This window comes from Sminthopsis crassicaudata, chromosome 6 (assembly GCF_048593235.1).
Source record: "Sminthopsis crassicaudata isolate SCR6 chromosome 6, ASM4859323v1, whole genome shotgun sequence".
NCBI classification, from domain to species: Eukaryota; Metazoa; Chordata; class Mammalia; order Dasyuromorphia; family Dasyuridae; genus Sminthopsis; species Sminthopsis crassicaudata.
The window spans coordinates 6,541,350-6,560,073 of NC_133622.1; positions in this window are offsets into that span (position 1 = coordinate 6,541,350).

An 18,724-nucleotide genomic window follows, 5' to 3' on the forward strand; every position below is an offset into this window, starting at 1 on the left:
TACTTGATGTATTTGATAAAGAAGCAACACAGGTGTTTTCTAATGACTTCTGGAGCGGGAGCCCTTTGGTATATATAAAAATTCCAGGCAGGATCTGGAGCTTTTAAATATTGATCAAGAGAGTCATTTGGTCCAGTAGCACACAATTCACAGACTGCTATACCTGCTGCATCTAGGGAATCCATTAGCAAACTGTATATTTTATTACACACTACTTGGCTTTCCTGAAATTCTTTATGGCACTGCAAAGAGCTAGTTAAGTGTGGGATTTCACCCCCCCCCCCATTTTTAAGACCCCTGTGTTTTCCAGGAAACACACCTTAAATTGAGCCAATCTATAATGCTGGTGAGAACTCTTTTTGCAATATGAATAGTCCTTTGCAGATTGCATTTTGAGGAAGAAAAGTTGTGAGGTTAAAAAAAAGAGAAGGAGACACAAAGTGAAAATGGAAATATTGCATCTGGATTGACATGACTTACGGGAGGCCTTGCCTCTTAAAAGTCTTTTTTTTTCCTCCTTCTGAATGAAGACCAAGGATTTCTGAAAGATAAGACTATCTATTCTGAGTGCTCTTCTATAAATATAAAATCTTTATACAATAAATTGAGGCTGTACACCTTGAGAATGAAGTAGGGCGCTTTTTTTCTTTTTACTATTGTGACCTTAAAAATGTCATTTCCTTTTTCTTTATGTCAAATATGTACGCCAACATTGTTGTATGGGTTTACTTTATTTTAGACTTAAAAAGAAAAAAAACCTGTTAGTTTCTGGATGTATCAATCATAATTTTTGAATATATAAGAAATACAACCTTTCCCCACAAAGCCTTATTTGCTTTCCCAACCCTATCTTGAATTAATCTCTCCTTCAATGTTAACTAACACAGGATATTGTGTCTTTCTCCTCTTCTTTCAACAATCTTTCTCTAAAATCCCCCTTGATGCTTTGCCAAGGGGTGGGCATGATATGATCCTGATTTCTTTTTTGTAAAATGAAAGCTCTTTATTTTTCAGAGATAGTTTTCAACATTTACCCTTGCAAAATCTTGTGTTCCAAATTTTTCTCCCTCCCTCCCCCCTCTCCTAGACACCAAATGATTCAATATAAGTTAAATGTGTGCACTTCTTCTAAGGATATTCCCAATTTATCATGCTGTACAAGAAAAATCAAATCAAAAGGGAAAAAGGAGAAATAAAAGAAAAAAAAACAAGCAAGCAAACAACAGCTGAAAATAGTATGTTTTGAACCACACTCAGTCCCCTCCTGTACAAGAGATGATGTTTCAGTCCAAGTTTACTTGATGCTAAGTTTATCAAAGTATGTAAAGGACGATACTTTCTCTGCCTGTGCTATGTCACTATAGATACAGATGGCTTTCTCATCACAATTGTCTCGAATCATCTCATTGTTGAAAAGAGCCACATCCACCAGAATTGATCATCATATAATCTTGCTGTTATGTACAATGATCTCCTGGTCCTGCTCATTTCCCTCAGAATCAGTTCCTGTCAGTCTCTCCAGGCCTTTCTGAAATCCTCCTGCTGGTCGTTTCTTGCAGAACCATAATATTCCATAACATTCATATCCCATAATTTATTCAGTCTTTCTCCAATTGAGGAGTATTTCAGTTTCCACTTTTTTGCCACTACACAAAGGGCTACCACATACATGAGTGGGTCCTTTTTCCTTTTTTTTTTTTAATGATGATTCTGGTTTCTTGAAAGCTTCAGTTAAAACTGGACTATCGGAACTGTCTCCTCTGCCCTGGGACTCTATGTTCTTTCACCAGATTGGCTTTTTTCACATGTTAGCCTTGACACACATGGCCATTCTTCAGAGACATATTCTTCATCGGTGTTAAGCATGATTGCATTTCCCCCAGAAATCCTTTTGTGTTTAGTGTAAAAAATGAACCCTATTTACATTTTTTGTTGACGGGGAATCTGGATTTGACTGAATCTAAGAAATTACATAAAGGTTAATGAAGGCTAAGGTCAGGATTTTGATGTGACCGTTCAATCCTAATTAGTTCCCAAGATGATTTTATTAGCTCAAATAAGCAAGCAGCCTAAAATATGCTTTCAGCAGCTATTTTCTCTTTAACCGACCTCTCAGGCCAGATATAATGTACTATTCTTGCTGTGGAAATAAGCTTTAGAACATGCTGACTTTTAAGGTCCTTCGGCCTAAGCAAATGCTAGCTATCCTTTTAAGACCCACTGATCCAAGGAGCTGTTAGCTGATCACAATTGCCTTTCTGAGTATTCCTTCCCCTGAATTCTTTAAGATTTTTTCTTTTAAAATGATAGTCATTTTGTTACTTTTATCCTGTTTTCAATTTTTTTCTTATGCTTGTGTCTTGAAAACCTTGGTGAAACTATAATCTTGAAAATAGGAACTGTGATTGCTGAGGGGGGAGAGAGAAAGAGAGACAGAGACAGTCAGACAGAATCTCTATCAGTAGTGCATTTACCTCGACCTAAGCTGGCTTTTGATGAAAGAGGTTGCTGAATTGTCTACTATGAAAGTTCATTTATTTAAAATAGGATTTCCTCCAAATTCTAAAATAAGCAGTTCCTGAATTAAATTTGACACAATTCTGAGATAGTATCCACTCATTTGCATATGACAAACTGTAGATCATGACTGCGAATGGAAAACTCAATCTGTTTTGGGAATTTGCATAGGAAAAATGGCAGAACTAGGGAAGTTTCAGGTTGAGGACTGGAAATCTGGACAGTGGAATTGTACTCTGATTATGGAATGAGTGTCATCTCATAGAATATGAGATTTTTTTTGGTAATTAATCATTAGCTAAGGATGAGAATTGGGTAACTAAGCATTAGCTAAGGTGGGGTTGTTCAGCAAGAGGTTACAGCTGAGAAAAGGAAGGAGAAAAGTAGAGAGATAAAGCAATATAATTCAGAACTGTGTCAAAGAGAGAGAGTAACTCTAGACCAGCTTTGAGCTAGCCAGGCTGATTGTCCACTAAGAGGCTGGGGTGCTTTCTAGTGCTATCTGCTGCGAAGAAGAAACATTAAAGAGATTATATGTCACTTTATATACTTATGAGAAGAATAAGAGAGAAAAAAAACACAGAAGATCCTTCTCTACTTTGTCTTCTTTTGTTGAAATGTATAGAAGAATGACGAATGCTGAAAAAGAGCAGAGTTGGAGAGATTTCATCCTTTATTAGGATAAAGGTCATTGCTTTTTTTTTTTAAACTATAAGAGCATTGGCTAAGGCCGAAGCTGGATGTGATGGAGACTGTAGTTGCTCTTGAGAGGTAAGCCCAGGTGAGCAGAGAACAGCTTGGAAGTAGAACACCAGAGAAGAAGCTCAGTGGATCAGATAATCTAAATGAGATGTGCCCAGTGAGATGCCAGTCAAGGACAATGTGATTGAATTAGATTAACAGTGGAAACATCTGTTCAACACAAAAGCTTTTATGGACAAATCCTGAGATAGAACCAGAGCACTGATGCTTACATATGGTTTTGAGCCTCCTTGACCACTTGTATACCCTCCCACAAGTGCTTTTCTCCTCTGGGACTTTAGGTAGTAGCCTATTTTTGCAATAGATATTCTGCACATCGGTGGAAGACAGTAATTGTGGTTTATGGTTTTTATAGTATGCCATTCTATAGAAATTTCATGCGCTTATTTTTACTTCCAGTAAATGGCTTGGTTAAGATGAGCTGTTAATGGCTTTGCTCATGATAAGTGCATTGGTGGGGCCCCTGAGCTTTAGTATTGGTCAGAACAATCACCCCCATGGATTGCCACTAGAACCCTGAGAGTCAGAAGAGTAATCACATAGCCACCTCCTGTGGGACTACTCAGACTGGCCAAGAGGTGTGGCCGGGGTAATTGAGCTGATCCCAATTGGGGAGGAATGAAAGCACTGGGAGAGATGGAGTTAGTGCTCGGTCTCTCTCTCTCTCTCTCTTTCTCTCTCTCTCTCTCTCTCTCTCTCTCTCTCTCTCTCTCTCTCTCTGTCTCTGTCTCTCTCTGTCTCTGTCTCTCTCTCTCTCTCTCTCTCTCTCTGTCTCTGTCTCTCTCTCTCTCTCTGTCTCTGTCTCTCTCTCTCTCTCTCTCTCTCTCTCTCTCTCTCTCTTCTCTCTCTCTCTCTCTCTCTCTCTCTCTCTCTCTCTCTGTCTCTGTCTCTGTCTCTGTCTCTCTCTCTCTCTCTGTCTCTCTCTCTCTATCTCTCTCTGTCTCTCTCTGTCTCTCTCTCTCTCTCCGTCTCTCTCTCTCTCTCTTTCTCTCTCTCTCTCTCTCTCTCTCTCTCTCTCTCTCTCTCTCTCTCTCTCTCTCTCTCTCTCTCTCTGTCTCTCTCTCCCTGTCTCTCTCTTTCTCTCTCTTTCTCTTTCTCTCTCTCTCTCTCTCTCTCTCTCTCTCTCTCTCACACACACACACACACAAACATTATATAAATAAGTGCATACATGTATACCTGCATACAGACATAGAAACTGATTAATAAGCTGCACAAGTCTTTTCTCCACTTGCATGTGGCAGATAAATAGTAGGCCACAATTTTTCCTGTGTGAATAATTAGGTAAAATTGTCCAGAGTAATGTGGGAGTCAATCTAAGGCATTTTGGTATGTTCCGGGACTTGATGGAGTCAGTGTGGTGTCCAAGAACAGCCCCACCAATAACTATCGGTAGGGAATCCCTCTTCAGCATAGGATCTGTGCTGGATCCCTTTCAGGACAGAGGTAAATGACTTTGGTGAGCAGGTATCTGTCTCTTGGATCCCGCTCAATATTAATGTTCAGATGCTCCTCAGACAGGTCATTATAGATTTCCTCAGAAGTAAAACCACTAGCAGTGGGCGATAAGGAAAGGGCTTACAGAGAAGATAGTCTTTCAAAGTTGAAGAAAATCAGGATTGGAAGTAGCCTGGGGGAGGAGGCAGTTTTCTAGGCAAAGAGAGCAACCACTGTAAAGTCACAAAGAGAAAAGATGGAACATCGGGATGAGGAATAGTATCCCCCAAAAGAATTTAATTCTGTGAAGGGGAGGACAATATTTATTCAGATAAATAAAAACAAGGAGATTTGAGAGGGAGAGATGAATAACGAGGATCAAGAAAGGCTACCCAAAGAAGGTGCAATCTGCATTGATTCTCAAAAGAAACTAAAGATTCTAAGTAGAGGTAAGGAAGGGTAACCTGTGACAGGCACAAAATGGATACAGAATTGAAGGAATAATATGTAACTCGTCTGCTTGAATGTAGAATATATTAAAAGAAATAATGTGAAAGAAGCTGGAATCAAACTATTGTTGGGAGGGGGATTGAGTTCATCTGTCATCTCCCTAATAAGTGAGAACATCTCAGTTGAAACAACTAGTCAAGGGTCTTGTCCTGGGGATGTTAAGTCTTTGAATGATGTTGAATAAAATGGATTGAGGCACCACAGGAAATATGATGTCGAGGCTGAAGAGACTCAGCAAAGACCTGAGAGTCTTCTGTAAAACAGCAAGTGGATTTGAAACCTAAGTATCTGAGTATCCATCAGTATAGCGGAGAAGTGTCCCAGCCAGACCCTGTGAGGGAATTGCTGGGGGAATATCGGAGGTGACTTTTGCCTTGTCTCACCTCTCCTGTGACCAGAAGGTAACTCTGGGAACTTCCCAAAGCCGGAGGACTTGGACCTCTCAGTTGCCTCCTTGAAATATTCCTGAAACAGCTGACAGCGGTGTTTCTATCAGACCAGTGCTCATGGCGTTTGGCTTCCACATAGCCAGTTGACTCATACAGAGTTGTGGTCCACGAAATCCTAAGATCTTTTTTCACATAAAATGTCGTGTAGTCAAAACTCTTTCACTCTGTGGTGATGGAATTTTTTTTTAATGCAAGAATCGTGCTTCCTAATTAGGCCTTCTAATTATCATCTTATTAGACTTGACCCATCAGCCCAATACGTTAGCAATTTTTGGAATCCCAACTTCATCATCCTCTCACCTGAAAAATAGAGGAACTTGCTCTTTGTACCTGGAGAAAGATGGTGAATGGCACGGGATGAAAGAGCACTAGCTGGTTTTCCCTCTTTCTAGGCTGATTATCATAGAATGAAAAGTGATTCAATCTAAAATGGTCCTTGCAGACCATTCATCTCCCCCCCCCTTTTTTTTTAAGGTATAAGGAACTTTAAACACAAAGGAGGAACATGACTTGTAAGTGGCCACGTAGAGCTTTCACCACTCCATTTGTAATGAAATTGACTAAAAGTTTCATTCATTGAATGATCATTTATCAAAACAGAATTAAGAAGCACATACTAAATATCTATTTTATGCCAAGTTCTGGATATGTAAATAAAAAGAGATAATGATTACCTCAAAGAACTAATAAATTATTTTTTATTAAATGCCTACTTTGTGCACATAATTACACAAGTGAAACATCACATAATCCTATTGTCCTAAAATTCATAGTCCAGCAGAGGTAGAAGACATATACATACACATTTATATATATATATTAAAATAAAAAATATATACATATAATATATATATAAAACACACATGATTACTCAACAGTAACAAAAAGCAAAAAAGGTGCCTGGATCAGACTAGATGAGGCCTGCAGAGGAAGCAAATAATTTCTCATTGACAGGCTCATGGAAAGTATCATAAAGGACATGGAATTTGTGCTCAGTCTTGAGAGGATGTTTCCAGGTTTAGCTTGACAGCGGACAGAGGGATAAAGATCTAAAAGAGCAAAGCATAAAAGTGGAAAAGTTTTGGATGCACAGAAGGTATGGGATCGTGAGGGCCACAGACTAAATAGTTTTCATCCTTACTCAGTGAGCTCTGAAGCTATGGTCTTGGAGACTGCCTGAAAAAAAATTAGAATTATTTATGTCATTTTATGTTATTTTAAAAATTGAAATTGTTTGTATTTTTAAAGGAAACCATGACTTTTTGTTTCTGCTGAGTCTGACAAGGATATGGATAGATCTGGCCAGCTCAGACTGGGTCTTAGCAGTGTTTGCATCCTTCCTGAGCAGCCACTGTTTAATTCACAGGGAATCAAGAAGCAGGAGGGAGGATAATGTTGAGTTCATGCTGTTAGGAACAATCACTCTGGCTTAGAGACATATGTAGCCACAGAAGGCTGAACAGAACACCATAGCTTTAAGGCACTAAAAGATAAAAAAGGGTAGCACTGATCTGGGGCCCAGGGGATCAGGCCCTGAAGCCTGAAAACAAACCCAGGCTGCTTTAATTTCAGTCCTGATTTTCTTTGTCCAGTTTGGATTTGCTTAATGAAACCCTGGTGGATTGGGGCTCGGCAGAGGGAAATGGGGGAGGAAGAGACCCCAGAGTTCTAACTGCACAGACCCGAATGCTGTTTTGGGGTCTGCAATGGGCCTAGAACTGTCTCCGCTGTCATTGTCATCTCCTGAAAGGGAACGTGAGACAGCTTTTAGAGTAAGATGCTGCCCTGAACCCCGTCTGGCTCCCACTCCCCATCCCGGGGGTGCGGTGGGAGCGTGGGGCAGCGAGGCATTCTGCCAGAGCCGCCAGTTTCATTCTCAATCTGTCAGCTTGTTTATCAAAGTGAGCCTGTGAGCTTCATTAGCTGCCTCTGGCTTGACCATTTGGAAATGCGTGATCTCACCGGCCTGGCGAGTCCAGTTACCAAAGCGGAATATAGCTCAGCTGTCCCCCCAAACTTGCACAGATTTTATGCAAAACAAAATAACACAAAAACCACTTGGTAGTGAGTGTCTGGCGACCACCCTCCCCAACCTGGCTTGGGCTGGGTCTTGGACGAATGAAACGTTGAAAGAATCGCATATTAGTGGTGCTGGGACTGGGGTCTCTAAGTTCTATGATGTCTGTGGTCACCAGGGTGCGATTCACCGGCTCTCCATTGAAAGTCATTCCAGATTGTCAGGATCGACCCACACTGACCTATCACTTTCAGATCTTTTGAATGGACCCTATAACATGATGGGATATCATGAGCATTTGAATAGTATTCTTCCAGCCCAATAGTGTTTGAGCCTAGGGAAGAAGTCACCTTTTTATTGTGATTACTTGCTTGTTTTCTGAGTTAATTGTGAAGTGCTAAGGACTGCCATTGCTCAATCACCAACCATTTATCAAACATCTGCCATGTGTCAAGCCTGTGTTAGGTGCTTGAGATACAAAAATTTTTTTAAAAATCGTCCCTGACATCAATCAAGGAGCATATTGTGAATTGGAGAGAAATAATGAGAATGCATAGATAGCAAAACACCAAATTTACAAAGTGAGTTCAAGTTCGTTTGTTGGGGGAACCATAGAGTCTGGGATAGCTCTCTAACAAAATATGGGATGTAAAGAAACCTTAGTATGCCCAGAATGGGTTCATTTCTTGGTATCAGTAGACATTAATAGCATCTTTCTTATAAGTCCCATGTATTATTTATGTATTTCATTCATTTACTCATTTATTTATTTGTTTATTTATTCATTGTGTTCTATTTTCGTAGCATAGATTCTTGTGTCACGGAGCTCTTTGGCGGTCTAATGAAGTTAACGGAATCTTTCTCAGAACGAAGTTTTTAAATGCATAAAATAAAATACATAAGATTACCCAGGAAACCAAATCAATTGAAAGAGTTCTCAAAATAGTTTTTGGGAAAAAGATTGAAAGACAAGAGCTCCTGTGTGCTAGTGGTAGCTTGGTATAGTGGATTAAAAGCTTGACTTCAGCTCCCCGAGAATGGGTGCCAGTCCTGCTTCGGAGATAGAGTGGCTGCATGCTATTGGGCAAATCAATGAACTTCTCAGGACCCCAACCTAAAGCTGCCAGTTTGGGAACAGGTGGTGATTTTTGATAGCTGAGAAGGTTTTCTCCCCAGGATTCCTGGAGCAATAAAATGACAAGTGCAGTCGTTTTTATTCCTATAGTGATTTGTACCATATATCTTATTCCCTCCGCTACACTTGAAGCTCTCTGAAGAAGAGACTACATCTTTCTCACCTCTCTATCATTTTCAGGAACTGGTTGGAAGCAGCAGCTTAGGATCCATTTCTGAGGCCATAGGCAGCTTTCCATCTTGGGAGGAGGAGCCAGACGTTGTCACCCACGGGTATAACCTTTGAGGCCACAAGGAGGCCTTTCAGTGAGATGCTTGCACATAGTAGGTTCTCGTTGAGTTGAATTGACTTGTAAGTGCTGTTTCATGCAGGATTTATATAACTGCCTTATTTTATAAATATATAGATTTCTGTATCTGCCTGAATGTAAATAGTGACCTCCAAAGTTGAGACTTACTACATATTGAAGAACTGTATTTTTGCATGGGACCACTAATGAATTATGGGATAAACATATTGCAAGCAGGTATCATGTTCTAATTAGGCCTTGGGAATGGGGGTCCCCGTGCAGCCTGAAATTCCATCCCATTTTGCCCACTTTTTTGACTCCTCAGCAGTTGTCATGAGGAGAGGAAGCTCCGAGAATCATTACCGCCTGTTTGCTGACTGTTTGTTTCTCTGTGCAAGGAGAGAGAACAGCCTTTAGGGGTGCTTTGCTTCTCACTCCTTCCCTCTCTCCCACGGCTTCCCTCCCAGACATGAGCAGGGAGAGGGCGGCTATCTGAGGGAGAAGTTCTCTGTCAGCAAAGCATTACATAAAGTGAGAGAGGAGAAGGCCTTCCTTGGCTTTTAACTATCTCTCCCCCGTTCCTGGAAATAGATTGTCTTGTTTGAAAGATGCTAATGCGGTGGGATTAGTCTTCAAAGACATTTTCCCTAAGAATAATAATCATTTCACCGCTGCAGTCCTCTCAAATGAGTCTTTTTTAAGAACAAAGGGAACCCAGTTCTGGAAAAAGAACTTGGAGATAAACACTAAATGAAAATTTTATAAAAAGTAAGATAACACTCCACTTTTTTTGCCTCAAAGCTTTTGTTCCTAGCTCTTAAACTTAAGTATTTTATGATGATCACATGCCCCAGGATTCCTTGAAATCAGACACACAACTAGGAATTTTTTAAATCAGGACAAAGGTTGATGGTTTCAGTGGTGAGAGACAAGGTAAAAGATGGAAGGAAAATGAAGGAATAAGGAAATGAATCTAGAAGGATGTCTCCGGGAAGAAGGAAACTCGGTCTAGAAAATCACGTTTTCTATGCTGCTAAAAGTCTGGCTATTGTCCGGGAGGTGGGGGAAGGCTACTCCAGAAGTCAGTGGGATAGAGAGGAGGGGAAGGAAGCATGCTTTAGGATGAGGTTGCCATCACAGTGAGCATCCCTCACCTCACCTGGAAGGTCGCTTCTGTCAATTAGAAGCACATCATCGGACGATTCTGTCCGTGCCCTTTACGTTTTGCTGCTTAGTTCCATCATCATACTGAATAATTGTCATTTTTCTTTGAATCACTTATTCTAATTTCTATCAAAATCCCATTAAGAACTCACTCACCCTGAGCTCATAGGATTTAGAGCTGCAAGGATTCTGAGAGGATTTTCTTCACAACTCAATCCAAAACTCTCTTTTTCAGGAAAGCTCCCACTTCCCTCTCATGACTGGTGGCCTCCCTCCCAAGTTAGCTTGTGTCTGCAGTGAGTGTGTGTATACGTGTGTGTGTGCGTGTGTGTGTGTGTGTGTGCATTCATCCCCCCAGCTATATCCATCTGTCTTTCCACTCATCTGTCTGTCTGTCTAGCATCTGTTCCCTACTGTTGGATCTCCCCTTTGAGCCGTGAGCCATTTAAGGGCAGGGACTATTTTTGCCTTTTGTTTGTACTTGGACCTGCATGGATCTCCGCTCTGCCGACTAAACCGTGAGGTCCCTTCTTGGGCTGCTTTTCCCACTGATCTTTCTTCTCTCTGGGTGACTAGGGAGCAAGACTCTGTCTTGGTTCTACCCCGCCTGTTCTCCCCCTCCACTCCCTCCTTTGCTCCGTCTTCAGTCAGATGACATCCACTAACTTCCCCCAAAGCCCAGTTCCGGGATTTCTTCTTCCATTATTCTATTTTATGGATGATTTTACCGGCTCTCATGTATTCATTTATCTCTGTGCAAATGACTCTCAGATCTTTTTATCGACCTCCCGTCTTTCTAGGCCTCCAGTATCACATCTCTACTGCTTCTCTGCTCTCTCAAGCTGGATGTCCTATAGATTCTTAGACTTAACATGTTCCAAACTGAACTCATTATATCTTTCCCCAAACCCTCCCCTCTTTCTAACTTCCTTGGCCCTTCCGTCATGTGCCCAAATAACCAGACTCTAAGATTAATCCTCCTCAATTTCTCATTGTCTCCCCACCAATCCAGTGTCAAGTCTTATCGATTCTGCCATTCTGCCATGTCTCTTCTGTTACTTCTACTGCCCTGATTCAGGCCTTCTCCTCTCACACTTGGACTATTGCAATGGTTTCCTGGCTTGTCATCCCGCATCAAGTCAATCCTCCCTAAAGAGCGGGTCTCACCATGCTCCCTCCTTCTCAATCAATAAACTCTAATGGTTTCCTATTCCCTCTCGGATCAACCATAAAATCCTTTGTTTGGTTTTCAAAGCTTTTCATAATCTGCTCCCTCCAAATCTTATAGATTCTGTAATCTAGAATTTGTCCTCCTTTACTGTTCCCTACACAAGCATCTACTGATTCAGTATATTTCTATTTGCCATTGATTGTGCCTGAAGTCTCGCCTTCTTTATCCCTACCTTTTTTTCCCTAGACTTTTAAAAGTCTCAGACAAAATTCTACCATCTGCAAGAAATACTTCCAGGTCTTTTGAAAGGTGATGGTTTCTCTCTGAGATGATTATTTTCTCAATAGTCATGGACATTTCTTGAATATCTAGTATGGATAAATGTTGGAGGAAATGTGGGAAAACTGGGACACTGATACATTGTTGGTAGAGTTGTGAATTGATCCAACTATTCTGGAGAGCAATTTGGAACTGTGCCCAAAGGGCTCTCAAACTGTGCATACCCTTTGATCCAGGAGTGTGTCTATTGGGCCTGTATCCCAAAGAGATTGTTTAAAAGGAGAAAGGATCCACGTGTGCAGAAATGTTTGTGGCAGCCCTCTTTGTAGTGGCCAGAAACTGGAAACTGAGTGGATGCTCATCAGTTGGGGAATGGCTGAATAAGTTATGGTATATGAAGGTTATGGAATATTATTGTTCTGTAAGAAATGACCAGCAGGAGAAATACAGAGAGGCTTGGAGAGACTTACAGGAACTGATGCTGAGTGAAATGAGCAGGACCAGGAGACCATTGTACACGGCAACAAGAAGATTATATGATGGTCAATGCTATGGACGTGGCTCTCTTCAACAATGAGATGATTCAAACTACTTCCAATGATCTTGTGCTGGAGAGAGCCATCTGCCCCCAGAGAGAGCTGGGGGAACTGAGTTTGGATCACAACATAACATTTTTACTCTTTTTTGTTGTTTTTTGCTCACATTTTGTTTTCTCTCTCATTTTTCCCCTTTTTGATCTGATTTTTCTTGTGCAACATTTTTGATAAATATGAGATATATATTGAAGCATTGCACATGTTTATCTTATATCAGATTATTTGCTATCTAGGGGAGGGGGTAAGGAGAAGAAAGGGAGAAAACATTTGGAACACAAGGTTTTGCAAGGGTGAATGTTGAAAACTATCTTTACATATATTTTGAAAATAAAAAAAAACAACCATTATTTAAAAAATAAAAACTGGGGGGAAAAGTATCTAGTATGTGCCAGACATCATGTTAAGCACTGGGGATGCACATAAGAAAAAGCCAAGAGTTCCTTCCCTTAAAGAGCTTAGAATTTCTCTGTGGGAGAAGACAATACACAAAAGGGAGGTAAGAAGGGGGAAGGGGCACCAGAGGGTACCTGGCAGGGGGCATGATGTTCATGAATTTCCCACCAGCAGAACAGCCAGGGGAAAATGGAGAGCTGGCTCACTAGAAATTCTGAGCACTCTCTAAAAGTATATGTGTGTGAATGTATGTATTTATATTTAATCCTGTTCTCTATCTCATTTGTATATAATTGCCTGCATATTGTCTCCCCCATTAGACTGGAGGTTTCATGAGAGCAGCAGGGTTTTTGTCTGTTTCTGTACTGCTTAGCACAGTGTTTGAGACATAGTAGGTGCTTTAGAAATGCTTGTTGACTTAACAAATGCTTGTCGCTCTCCATAACAGTTTTACCCTTTGAGGTAATAAGTGTAATGCTTAATCTTTCATTTCAATCCCCCTGTTATTTAACTTTTTAAAAAATGCTTAACAGGGCAGGGCCAGGAACAGTAATTGCCTGGGGCGCCCTAATGGAAAGATCTCTCCAAGCTGACATACATTCCATAATGGTTCCTTTTAGAGTCACATCTTTCATCTACTTACAAATCCATCCAACTCTGAACTATAAAAGGGCACAAATGTCTTTTTAATAACCCTAAGGAGCCCTTTTGGGTACGAGCTGATCCTGAAAAGTTGTTGTCTGGTCAGCATCAGGCCCAGAGGTCAAAAACGTGGAACTACATTCAGAGACTTTCCTGGCAAGAGGAGATGAAAGGGAATAAGTCTTTATTAAGTATCTAGTAGGGGCTAGACAGAGCATGGATAGAGTGCCAAAGCCAGAAGGCCCGAATTCAAGTCCATCTGGCACTTACTGACTGGGTGATACTGGGCAAGTTTTTAAACTTTCCCTTTTGCCTTAGTTTCCTCACCTAAGAAAGGAGTAGAACAAAATGGCAAACCACCATAGTATCTCTGCTGGAAAAATAAACCCCAATTGGGTCACTATGTTAAATACTTTACAAATATTATTTCATTTTATCCTCATGCTATAAAAAATAAAGTTCTCCGGGCGATTCTGTACCATAGGAGTTATTAACCCATTGCTTATTTGATTTGTTGTACGCTGGGAAGTATATCTCCCAGGATAGGGGCCGTTATTATACCCATTTTACAGAAGATGAAACCGGAGCAAACAGAGATTAAGTGGCTTACCCAGGTTTGCATGGCTTAGAAGTGTTTGAGGTCACATTTGAACTCAGCTCTTTTTACCTTCAGGCCCAGCTCTCCATCCATTGTGACACCTAATGGCTTAGGAACAGACCACAGACACCAGGTGTGGAGTCAAAATCGGATCACTGTCAGGTAAAAGAGATTTTTTACATTTTATCCTGTAAGATTTTGGAATGAACATCTGTAGAATCAATTCCCCGTAAAGCAGGGCCCCAAAGTCAGCACGAGGGGCATTTAGCCATTCGGGGCTCATCCTTTGCAGATATTCCTGGAATATGTTCCAGATTCCCTCTTACTTCTCCAAAGCTGCCTATTTCTGTTGGGGTTCCAGGATAATGTCCGTGAAGGCAATTTCAATCTTCCTCTCCATCTTCAGTCATTTCCAGACACTTGACAAATCCTTTCGACTCTCCTTTCATATTTTTTGCAACTGTGTCCTTCTCTTCACCTTCATGGCCTTTGCTTGATGTTAGACACCTTTGGCTGGATCACCTCTATAGTCTATTCTCCACTTAGCAACTAAAATCATCTTCCTAAGTTTCGAAGCTGACCATGCCATTCTATCACGCCAAACTTTAATGGCTTTCTCTCGGAATAAAAATATAAAGTTTTTAATGTGGCACTTCAAGCTCTCTTTAATTTGTTTCCCACTCATATTTTCAGCCTTATTTCACCCTATCCCTGTTCAAACACTTTGCAATTTAGTCAAGTTAGACTATTCTCTGTTCTTATAACTCAACATGCTTCCATGGAAATTCTCAGAAAATAAGACTAAAGAAGTCATCATGTGTGAAATTATGGAAGAAAAACCTCTTGATCCCATTTATTATTTCATTAAAATTTACCTCCTCGTGTTAACATGTAGATTCGTGGCTGGTGCCATCATAAATCCAACTCAAGAAAAAATGAAAAATACTCAGCAGAGGATATTAGATTGTTTGTTTTTCTATGTTGTTGTTCTATGATATTTTTGATGGTTTAGTTTATTTCAATTCATTAAAAATTTTTAAATGCCGACTATAAGCCATTGTCCCATATTTGCAAGCTGGATGAGGTAGGTGGATTTAAAAAAAATAACATATGAGGTAAGTCAATTTACTAGGAAAGTCTGGGACAGATCGCAATTATCATTCCCAAGTAAGGCTGTTGAAGAGGAATAAATAAGCTCCACATAGTTAAAAGCTGCCAATATTCCTTTTTTTTTTTTAAATGTAGGTATTGGGCAAGGGTTTGGACCCGAATTACTTCTAAGATCTCTTCCAAATTTTAGATTCCATTATTCAAAAATAGACCCTGAAGCACATAAGGAGTGTGGAGACCAAGGTGCAGACTCCGTCGGCCCTGACTCACCAAAAGACATGTAGAGTAAAAATCACTCTTAATATCCCATGTAAAGGGGCTGGCCACCCATTATATATAAATACTGCCATTCCTGAATCTAGATGGCGTGAGGGGAATAGCAAAGCGCAGAACCATTGGCCAATTCCCACACGACACAGAGTCTTTGTTAGACACGGTCTGGGACTCGGTCTCGGGGCCCGCAGACCCGTTGGGATAAATTCAGTAAAACGCTCACGTCTGGGTTTTCTTTGTGCGCTTCATGAGTGTCTGCTTAAGTAATAAACCCACTAAATCAAGAGCTGGCTGGGCCTGCTAGGAAGAGATATGGACCCATCTCCCCCTTCTGTCACATAATGCTATCTGGTCGCTTAGTTTCTGAGTTCTCCAGGCAATTCTGTACCAGGGGAGTTCTTAACCCAGTGATTTGTTTGTATGTTGGCAAGTACATTTCAGCATATTTAGTCTCCTTTGTAATTGGATGTATTTTATGCCTTTCACAGTTTTCTATGAAGGCTCCATGGTCTTCACTAGGTTGCAGAAGGGGTCTATCACCCCAGACACACACACACACACACACACACACACACACACACACACACACACACGCTTCAAAAATAGAATTTGCAGACAGTCAAGTGCCTTGAGAAGGAGCTTCCTCACTAAGTTCATTGTACTTAGTGTTCCATTACTCCGGTCCAGGCTCTTCCTCCGTGTCTCAGGGTGGTTTGATTTCAACGTCAGTCATGTGACTTACAAACAAGATCTCACAAACAAATGTCCACACCAGGTTGGAGAAGCTGCCGTGATTGTCCATTTGTCACTGCCTTTGGCCACTTGGAGCCTTCGTCAGCAATGTGAAGTGGGCTCAACTAGATGGTCTCCAAGGTCCCCTGCTTACCCAGGATCCTCTACAAGGGCTGGTAAAAGAAGTCCTGCCCTTCCATGATGACTCTAAATATATTCTTTCTTTAGAAAGATTTTTTTTTTAAATTGTTAAAATTTAAACACAAAGTCACTACCCTACCAAAGGAAGCAGCAGCTGAGCTGGGGGGCAGGAAGCCAGCCATCTCTCTGCTGACCTTCCATAAAAGTAGAGAGTTTGGTTAGTTTGGTTTTGGGGGGCTATTTTTGCTGTTATTATAGGCTGACCCATCCCAGCTGCATATTGAAGAAGTCCTTCTGCTTGAAGGTGAGAGGGAGGAAGGGAAGGAACGAGCGAGACACAGAACCATAGACTGCAACAGAGCCAGAGCCAAAGAGCCAGATGAGTTTTTTGGTTTCTATTTTTCCAGAAGCGTCACAAATCTTCAGGGGTAGAGTGTTCCTGGGTGGCTTTCTGAGCATGTCAGTGTTTGTGAGGATCTGTTTTAGGTTCTTGACTTGGCTGCAGACCTGCCTGATGTGTGGGGGCAGAGACCATTGCTGAGTCCTTGCCTTCTATTTCCTGAGCCCTTCCTTATTTGTAAGGAGATACCCGACTCTGGCAGAGACAGAAAGGAGGCCCTACTTTAGTCTCATTTCCCCAAGAACTGGCCGTGCTTTTAGGGAAGCCGCAGTCTTCCCCTGGACCTCCTCCCTCACAGCCTTTGTTTCTTTCTGCAGTTTTCTACAAAGCTCCTTTGTGCAGAACACATCAAGTCCTTCTGTGGCCCACCTCACAAGGGTGGAGTGAGGAAAGCAGTTTGCCGACTTTGAAGCTCTCTATAAATGTTAAGTTGCTGCTCTGCTGCTGCTGCTTTTATTACTCACCTAAATCAGGACTTGGTCCCAGGAGGATGCAGGGAAATGTCACCCCCTCGTTGATCCGGGAGGGTCTCAAAGGCTATAAAGAAGTTAGACTCAGATGAGAATTGTGGCTCACATGCCCGGATCAAGCAAATTACAGCTGCAGGCCTGAAATGTCTTCTCCCCCACTCTGTACATAAAGCCTAATTCCACCACCAGCTGCCTGCCCACATTTTGTTGTCTTCCCAGAAGACAGAATGAGATGGCAAAACAGATCAGCAGAGGATGCTGTGCCAGCTTAACCAATGAGACGCCCTTGGGTCTGTCATCAGGGAGAAGCTTCCACTGTTTAAAAAAAACAAAGACAGAAGGAAAGAAATGCCCTGGGAAAGAAACCATTTCACCAAGGCTTTTATCTGCCCCTTCCTAGTATAGGTGCTGTGACGACTGGATCAGATGCTGTAGACCTGGTTATCGGCAAGGTCAACGGCCGTGGGGGTCTAGAGAACGGACAATTCAGATGTGCTTTAGAACTTCACCTGTAACATTTTCATTTCCTAAGTTGTTTGATTTCTCCATTTTCACAGAGGATTACTCCTGAGTCTTCCTGTCATTCTCCTCTCCCTTCTCAGAACCTGATCAAGGTGATGTCTGCCTGACCCCCACTTCTCAGCCCTCATCTCCTTTCTTTCCCTGTTCCCCAGTAGCTTTCTGAGTCACTGCATTTTAAACACCCTGACTCATGCAAAAGTGACTCAGGGCAATTGCTGAGAAAGGAACATTTTCCGTGCAGACGCTGCATTAAGTGGGGTTGGGGGAGACATCGGTTTCGGTGTGTGTCACTGCTGTCGGCCATCACAGGGAGCAGTGTGTTTGGCTGCTTCTTAAAATATCATTATTCAGAGGAAAATAACAATGCTCCCAGGAAATCAGTTATGTTTTCATTTCTGCAACAGACAAAAGGAGATCTGCACTGAAATTAGCAGTCAAGTCATATGGAAGGAGGCTGGGTGAATAACTGATGAGCAGTTCCCCATAAGAATCCGGCAGAATATGCCTTAGCGGCACTGCTGAGTTATGTGGTCCCATGGGACAATTCCCAGGAATAAACCGTCTCCTTCTGAGCCCCCTTTCCCCACACTGACCCATTTAGCCATCAATTTGACAATCGATTTTTATTAGAAGAGTATATGGCACCAAATTCTTCAACTCATCTTGACTATTTGAGCTGGCTCCAGCTTATCCTTCAAGGTTTACATGGGGAAGAATTTTCAGGTAGATTCAGGAAAACATTCCTGTTACCATCAAAATAGAAACAGAAAGCTGTTATCTTTATTTCTGTACTATCAAAAGGCTGGGAGCCTATTGGGTAGGACAGAGTTCTGGAAGCAACTCTCTTCCCCTTCCTCACTCTCCATTCTAGGTCTTAGCAAGCTCCTTTCCATCTAACTCAAGCTGATACTGAGAAAACACTCAAATTGTTCTTTGTAGTGTTCACCTAATTGCTTTCCTACTAATTCCCATTCATCTGGATCCAATTCTTCTTCCAGAGAAAAAGAAGGACATATAACCTTCACAGTTCTTAAAAGTTCAGTAATCTCCTCTAAAATTATAATCAATCCTTGGCTTTTCATAACCTTGATGATGCTCTCTAAACATTTTCCTTGAA